Source organism: Cupressus sempervirens, chromosome 6, assembly GCF_028749045.1.
Source record: "Cupressus sempervirens isolate cs-2001-9-10 chromosome 6, ASM2874904v1, whole genome shotgun sequence".
In the NCBI taxonomy this organism is placed as follows: domain Eukaryota; kingdom Viridiplantae; phylum Streptophyta; class Pinopsida; order Cupressales; family Cupressaceae; genus Cupressus; species Cupressus sempervirens.
The window spans coordinates 515,159,000-515,168,045 of NC_143123.1; positions in this window are offsets into that span (position 1 = coordinate 515,159,000).

A 9,046-nucleotide genomic window follows, 5' to 3' on the forward strand; every position below is an offset into this window, starting at 1 on the left:
GTGACTAAGGAAGAGTGATCGTAGTGTATGAATTGTAGAATCAGTTAGAGGAGAAAATAGGAAAGGAATTGGAGGACACAAGAGGTACATTTGAACAGAAGAGGATCCAGGATACATGCAAAGAGGTGATCTATTATCTAGCAGCAGAGTGCTAACTATAGGATCATTGTTGAGACATTCTAACAGGTGAATCAGTTAAATCTCTTAACAGAGTAGTTTTAAAAGGCTATTGTAAATCTTTTAACAAGGTGCTTACTTCATTGTAAGTTGAAGTCCTTTAACCAAGCACACTTCTAACAGGGTGTTGAAATCCTTTAATAGGGTAAGATTTAACAATCTTGTAAGCCTTTAACAAGGAAGGCCTTTCATAGGGTAGATCATGTTTCATGATCAAACATTGTAACCTTAATTAGATACACTTTATTACTGTGGTAGTGAAAATTTGTGGGTGTCATCCCCACTCTAGTTTTACCTTCTCATTGGAGGGTTTCTAGGTAAAAATATCTTGTGTCATATGTGTTGAATGTTATTTGCTTTCATGCTATGGATGTATATGCTTAATTTGGTATTTCAGTTTACGTGCAAATCGTGAGATGGATATGTGGTGAATGAATTTATGGTTAAAGTTTTGAAGGACTGATTTACCCCCACCCCCTCTTAGAGTTTACTTTCCCTATTATATTTCCAATAATTGGTATCAATGCGTTGGTTCTTTATAAAGGAAAGCTTTGTAGCTTTGAGGAAATATCTTGAAGATGGAAGTCTACAAGTTGGGAAAGACTATAGAGAACTAGAATATTGAAATCCATCTTTCCCTAAATCAGTTAAATAAAGCAAGAGATGAGTTGAAGCAATCATTAAAGAGAAGGAAAGAGATAGCTATTGAAGAGAATGGCACACAATACCAAGAGATTGACACTACTAAATTGTTTGTTGATGAAAAAACAAGTGAATTTGATGTTGCAGTTGCAGATTTGATGGAAAATAATGGAGCCCAAGCTGAAGATGTCAAAAATCTAAAAATAGAACAAGAATCACTAGCCATATTGCTCTGTGAGGTAACTGGACAGAAAAAGAAAGTTGTAGAAGACAAAGTCGTGATTGAAGATGACAAAAGGATAATGACCAATAGATTGGAAGAAAAGACATCAGAAGTGAAAAGGATTGCTAGCATGCAATTGGAAATGTTGAATCAAATGGTGATTTCCAATCATGAATTGAATGGTAAAGACATTGTGATCACAACCCTAAAATTATAGAATGAACAATTGAGTAATAATCTAAGAAGGGAAAAGGAGTTTTCTAAAAGTTCCAACAAACCAAGTAAAGCCATCAACTACTTTGAAAACCTGATGAGATCCCCTAGATCAATGATGATACTACTGGATTAGAATACACTAGCAGTGAAGAAGGAGAATCATCTTAAAGTGGTGAGGAAAGAAGTAACAAAGGTAAGGACTCCAAACCTACTTGTCATAATTGTGGAAAATTAGGACATACTGCTAGTGTTTGCAAGAGCAAGACTACAAATCAGAATCCTAAGAAAAAGTTCATGGGTCACTACCACAAGTGCAACAAGCAAGGACATTAGGCACATGAATGCAAAACCAAGACCATGAGCACACAAAGATTTGAAGGATATTGCTATAACTATCAAAAGTATGGACATGGAGCATATGAGTGTAGATCCAATCCCAAGTGGTCATCAAACAAGAAGACAAAGGTAAAGCACAATGGAAACTCTTATAATTGGGATTATGATACTAGGTATAGTTGTCACTGCTATCAAGAGTATGGAGATGTTCCTGAGAATTGCATAAGAAGAAGTGATTACAATAGATGGTTAAGTCAAACTACAGGTTTTAGTTACTTAAAGATTGGTCACATAAGTAGCCATTGTCCAACAAAGTCAAATGCACCAAGCAATGAGTTTACAAATGAAAAGGAAAGGCAAATGTTGAAGAATTCAAAGTGCAGATGAAAAAAACATGGAAGAAGAAGAAAGATTGTAGTACATCAAGTTCAGATGGGATCACTTCACCCAATGGGTTAGGTGATCGCATCACCCCCAATTAAGCAATCAAGAGGTATGTGTGGGACTGATATTTAGATGATATACCATACATTAATTCCAAGGATTTAATTTTGAAAAGGTTATATATGCATGAAGAGAGATGCAAAGTGTTGTTTAGAACCTAGAAGAAATCTTTAAGTTTTGTCAGTTTTCATGTTGTTGTTGTGCATGAAAAGTTTCACTTAAGCTGTCTAGTGAAATTTAGTTGATGTTGAGCTATCGTAGGTGATAGTGTTGGCTGAGCTCATAGTGGTTGCCGAGTGTGAAGAAAATTACATGGAAGCCAAGTGAGTTGGAATTACTATTGAAGTTGAACTTACAATTGTATAAGCACTAAGCATTAACTGTGAAGTTTTAAGGGCTATATGATCGATTTTTGACTCATTTGACATCATTTGAATTTGGAGAGAGCATGAAGAGCTTAAGGCAAATTGAAAAGATTGTTCCAAGTGTTCGTAGACTAGATTCAACCATTGTTTGATACAATTTAGCAGATTTGTAAAGGTATTTATTGTGTGTCGAGTTACGTTGTTTGAATTTTTGCAAACCCTAGGTAATCAATATGGCGTCTAGTTCTTCTACTACTAAGGTTAAAGAGGGAAAGTAAGTTTTAAATGTTCAATTAATCAGTAATGAGATCAGGCAACTGAACTTTAGAACAATTCCTGACATTGCATACAAGAAAGACCCTTCTGGTGCGCTATCGATGATACCACCACAAGTTTTAATGAGTCAAGATGTGAGATGTTGTTACACATGTAAGGTGGGTATAATAGGTGACATGGAGATCAAAGACCTATATGGAAAATTATGTGAAAACAAAGTATTGAAGCAGGAATATAAGATTGTAGAAAGAAAAGGGTTAACTCGTGCCCTAGATTTCCCCAACATTTTCAAGATAGAGTGGATAAAGATTATTTTGAGTAGGATTCATAACAACTTTGTGTGGTTAGAGGATGGACTTATCGATATTACCAAGAGGATTGTGCAAAGGGTAACATGATATCCAACCCTAGACAGACCTAAGACGATGAGAAGTGATGCAAAAGAGGTTACTGAGAAAAACATAGGGACAATGTGGAATAAGAGAGGAATGACAATTGACACCATCACAGATCCCCTAATTGCTTTTGCAGTAAGGATAATTACACACAAATTCTTTCAATCTAGAAGATTGAATAGTGTACCTTGTATTGTTATTGCTATTGATGTAGGCTACAAGATAGTTAGGAAGGATCATTCTTATGACCTTGCCAAGTTATAGTTACAATAATTATAAAAAAACTTGGGAGCCATAAGGAAAACCAAGAATGCATAATGCAAGTTTGGTTCAATACTTGTTTGTATATTTTTCTATGTGTAGAACACATTTCCTTCTTTTGGTAAAGTTGAATGGAAGACAAATAGATCTATTGTAGTGCAAATAGGTGAATACATTAAGCAACTTGGATACTTTGAAGACTTTAAGAAGTCAATGAAAAAAAGAATGAGGATACCAATGTCACTAGTTGAGAAGCATTCTGATGATGTTTGCTTTTATTTGATATTGACTTCACATATGTTCAGGATGTTATTCCAAGGGTGTGATGGCTAAGGCCTCTAGGTTATGAGATAAATGTGGATGAGGCATCTACAATAATTATTGCTTTGCTGGTAGAAGAAGTAGATAAGAAGGCTACAACCTTTGGTAATTATTATGTAGCCAAATATAAGATAGCTATGGACTTGAACACAACCTCTATAATAAGAAAGAAGAACAAAATTGTTAAGTAGCTCAAAGAAAGATTTAGTGAAGAGGCAAAATAAGATGAAGAAGAAGAAGACAATGAAGATGATGAAGAAGAAGAAGGTGAAGATGTACCTGCCCAAGCACCACTGGCCATAACTCAAGGTCAAGGAGAAGACCAAAGTGGAGAGGAAGTAGAAATTGAAGAAGGTGTCAAGGGAGAAGAAGCCAATGAAGTACATATAGCCATAGAGAAGAAGAAGAGGAAAGCTAAAGCTCCAACAGTAAGCAAACCAAAGAAGGTTGTAAAATCTACACAACCTAAGTTTGCACTTCTTACTACCAGGGCAAGCACAAGAGCTACTACTAAGAAGGCTCAAGAAGTAGAAAAGCCAAAGGGAAAGAGAGCTAGGACATCTATAAAAGAAGGTGAGTCTGAGAAGAAACAAAGGAGAAAGTACACCTCTCCAGTTGAATCAGATGAAGAATGGACATAATTTGATGAAAACAACCAATTCAAAGTGGTAAGTCACAGTCCTCCTGATTTGGAAAACTTGTGTGAGAATATAAAAAATAATGCTGACTTATCTAGATTCATACATGTTGAGTTTGATAAACCTAGAAAGGTTGACATGAACAAAGTAGAAGAGTCTATATATGCCATGATGACAACATTCAAGAAGACTCTAATTGAGCTTGCCAACTCTATACCCAAGAGTCTATATGATAGAGTTGAGCAAAAATAGAAGTTTAGTCTCAATACATAAAGGAAAATTGAGAGACTACACTAGCAAGTGTGATGCCATAATTGGATAAGGCCACAATGACAAAGGCCATTAAGAAGTACACAGGGAGATTTGATCCTAAATATAGGGCATTTAGTATTTTGTAGAATGAAATTGAGAAAGTTGTTCAGAAGTCCACTCAGATATGGAAAGTAATATATGGATTGACGAAACCTAAGGTAATTGAGTGGACGCCTATTGAGGTAGGTGAAGACAAAGGTGAAAAAGAAGTAATTGAGGTTACTAAAGATGACATTGAAAAAGATGCACGTGTGGAAGGTTCTGAAAAGAATACAAATACGTAGGCAATAGTTGAAGTTGAGAAACAAACAGAACAAAGTATACCAAATATGCTAGTGCCAAGTGTCAGTCCACAAAATGGGTTAGATGCAGACACAAATATAGTAAAGATCAAGGATGTTTCTGATACTATCATTGAGAACATAAATCCCCTAATAGAGGAAGATATGAAGAAGATATTGCTAGACACCTCCACCAAGGCACAACTATGCTATCATCCTGTATTGATGAGTGTAGATAAAATTGAGAAGACAGAAAAGACATCTGCAGAGGAGGAAAAAAAAGACATAACTCAAACCCCTCAATTCATTGTGGTACAACCTACATTACCCACTGTAGGAGACAAATATCAACACAATGGTGCAAAATGTTTCAGTACAAGAAGTTTCTACATAAGCACAGGAAGGGACACAAGTCCAAATAGGTCAGGAAGATAGTCATGTACCTACAACACAAATTCAAGGTGCAACTGAGATTAAAAACCAAGAACATGATAGGACTAAAGAGTCAGTATTGACTACCAAGCCTGAGGATCAATTTGGAATATAAGAACTGGTTACTTTTCTAGAAACTGCTGCTCCTCCAAGTTAAGCTCTTCATAGGCCAAGTGTAGAAGCTACACCATTGTAGTCATCAAGGCCTAGTCCTAACACATCTAAGGCAAATGAAATTACATCATTTGGTGAAACTTGGATAAAGTGATTATGTTGCCAAAGTTCAATCTTGCAACAATTATTATTGAACAAATAAGAATACTTCAAGATGCTCTTGCATAGAAAAAGCACCAAGAACTGCTCAAAAGGGAGCATAGGCAAAAGCAAGCATTACGAGATATCAAGGACATTTTTCTTGATGCATTCAGCTTGCCTACACCTAAAGAAGACAAGCCTATCATGGATCAATTGGAAAACATAGTAGAAAAGATTAATGATACATATCTTGATTCAAATGTAAAACTACTTGAATGGTTTGAAAGGAAATTTCAAACAAAAGTCAATGAAAAGATATCAAGTGTCATTGCACTTATTCAGGTTGACTTAGAAACCAAGATTGAAAATGTAAAGAAATTATTAGAGAATATTTTCTCTCTTTACACCAAGTTTTGTGATACAACTCTATTCACACAAGAAGTGTAGCGACATATTGACAATCAAGAGGGAGATATTAAGAAAATAGTTACCACTCTATACAATTCTCCAGCTCAGAGTCAAAAGCACTTAAAGAATTTGATGAACTTCCAAGCTTAGTTGGCAACCCTACATGTTCAAGATGCAAATATTTGGGCTACACTGATCAACATCTAGTCCATGTTTACCCCACACATGGAGATACTACACAAGGAACTAGCCTTTGCAAAAATAGTGATGAAGAAAGATCCCCATCTTTCTACACATGAAGGCTTAGTTCACCTCGCTACCCAGTTAACTATCCAAATCAAATCATTGGAGGTAGCATGTGATAACTGGGATGCGCTTGAGGTCCATAAAACTTTCTTGGACAAACACACTATACGTGTATAACCCTTTGACATAAGTGTCAAAAAGAGGGAGAAATAAGAAGAAGACATAAGGAAATGGGAGAGAGATATTATATATAGCATTTTTTAGAGAGACAATGACTCCAAGGAAAGAATGAATATAGTTTTGGGGGAGACCAAACAAAGGGGGAGTCAAAGACAAAAATAGAGTACAACATAGTTTAGCATATGCATATTTACTTAGAAGGAGTATTGGTTTAGATTTAGAACAACACAATCAACTCAGGGGGAGTTATAAGATTTTGAGGTATGACTGTTACATCAAGTTTTGCAAAATTTTGAAATTTTGAAATTTTGTACATATGTCGAATAGAGATAGTGAGTATCTAAGTTATGCTCATACATTAAGATCATTCATGCATGACCAAGTGTTTTTTCCACTCATGTCAAAGGGGGAGATTGTTGATCTTGGATTGGTTTTGACATATGAGTGTCTATACACTTAAGTCATTAACAAGTTAGAACTTAGTTCATGTTGAACAAGTAATTCATGTTGAGCATAACATGTCAGATAGTGCATGTTGAGTGAGATACTTTGTAAGTGCCAAGTAAACAATTAGTGTTGAATCACTCTAGTGACGAGCAATCAGTATGTGCCAAGTCATTCAGATGTTGAGTGGCAACATTGAAGTTGTAGTTGATGCCGAGCATCAGGGACTTTAGATGTCAAGTAAAATAGTTTTGACGTAGTTGTTTGTAATGGCACAAACTACTATGTAAATCATTTTGGAGCTGACTTAAGGATTATTTTGCGATCCTAGATGATAGGAATGAATCTTAATTGAGAATCTCTATGCAGTACATGCAACCAATTAGTTAAAGGGACGAATTAAGCGGCTAGATGGATGAATTACAATCATTAATTCATACCTAACCCTAGTCACCTAGATCTTCTTAAGGAAGGTAAACCCTAAAACATAGTGTGAGCGAAGAGAGAATTTTGCATGCGCAAACAAAGTATTTAGGTGTGACTAAGGGAGAGTGATCATAGTGTATGAATTGTAGAATCAGTTAGAGGAGAAAAAAGGAAAAGAATTAGAGGAAAAAAGAGATACATTTGATTAGAAGAGGATCAAGGATACATGCAAAGAGGTGATTTTTTATCTAGCAGCAGAGTGCTAACCACAAGATCATCGTTGAGACACTCTAACAAGTGAATTGGTTAAATATCTTAACAGAGTGGTCTTAACAAGTTGTTGCAAATCCTTTAATAGGGTTCTTACTTCATTTTAAGTTGAAGTCCTTTAGCTAGACACACTTCTAACATGGTGTTGAAATCTTTAAATAGGGTAAGATCTAACAATCTTGGAAGCCTTTAACAGGGCATACCTTTCACAGGGTAGATCATGTTTCATGATCAAACATTGTAACCTTCATTGGATATACTTTATTATTGCAATAGTGAAGATTTGTGGGTGTCATCCCCACCCCAATTTTACCTTTTCATTGGAGGGTTTTTGGGTAATCATATCTTGTGTCATATGTGTTGAATGTTATTTTTTTTCATGTTATGGATGTATATGCTTAATTTGGTATTTTAGTTTACGTGCAAATTGTGAGATGAATGTGTGATGAATGAATTTATGGTTAAAGTTTTGAAGGATTGATTCCCCCCCTCTCTTAAAGTTTACTTTCCCTATTATATTTCTAACACACGCCAGGTGTTCTGATCTAAAATCATAATTCATATCATTCCAGCAAAAGTAAATCAATGTGACCACTTCAACAATAAACAACCTAAAATTTCAAAATTAACTTTTAAAAGGCCACCAATAACTATAAAAGACCAATCAAATCTTAATTCAAAGAAGCCATAAGATGAAAGATTGCAAGTAAAGCTTCAAATTCAAAATTCAAATTTGTAAGAGTGCACAAATTAAAGACAAGTAGACTTGAAACCAACTTATTGATCCTATTCCACACCCATCAAAGAGTGCAAAGAAATAAGTGCATAGAACACTAAGAATTGAAGCTATTTATCCACGTACGTATCTGTTTTTTCTATATCACCTTTTTTGTTCATATCATTTCTTAGTATCTATCCATTCTAATATTTCCTTCATGTTCATTCCTATTTTAGTTTTCCATATCTTTGTTGTTTCTTTTGGTTCACTCACATTTATTTCACTTGCAGTTTCGTAAATTATCCACATTTCTATCCTCTATACTATTATATTCATGCTAATTTCACTTACAATTTTTATAAATTCACATTTCTATTGTTTCTCCTATTTTGTTCATGATTACTCCACTTACAATTTTTAAACATTCAAATTTCTATGTTTTGTAATATTCCATTCATCTTTATTTCACTTGAATTTTTGTATACTCTTATTTGTGCTATTTCCTTCATGTTCATTTCACTTGTAGTTTTCTATACTCCTACTTAATTTTGATTACAAATTTATAAAAGAAAAAAGAAAAAGAAAACACACAACAAAGAATTGAAGCTAATTTTCCAAGTATTATATTTTTATCAGTGCTATATTATATTTTTATTTTTATTATTATCCTTTTTGTTTGATACTATAGTTTCCTATTTCCTTCATGTTCATTTAGTTATAGTTTTGGTATTCCCTTGTTCTTTAACATCCTCACACTTTCTAATATATCTATCATTTTTT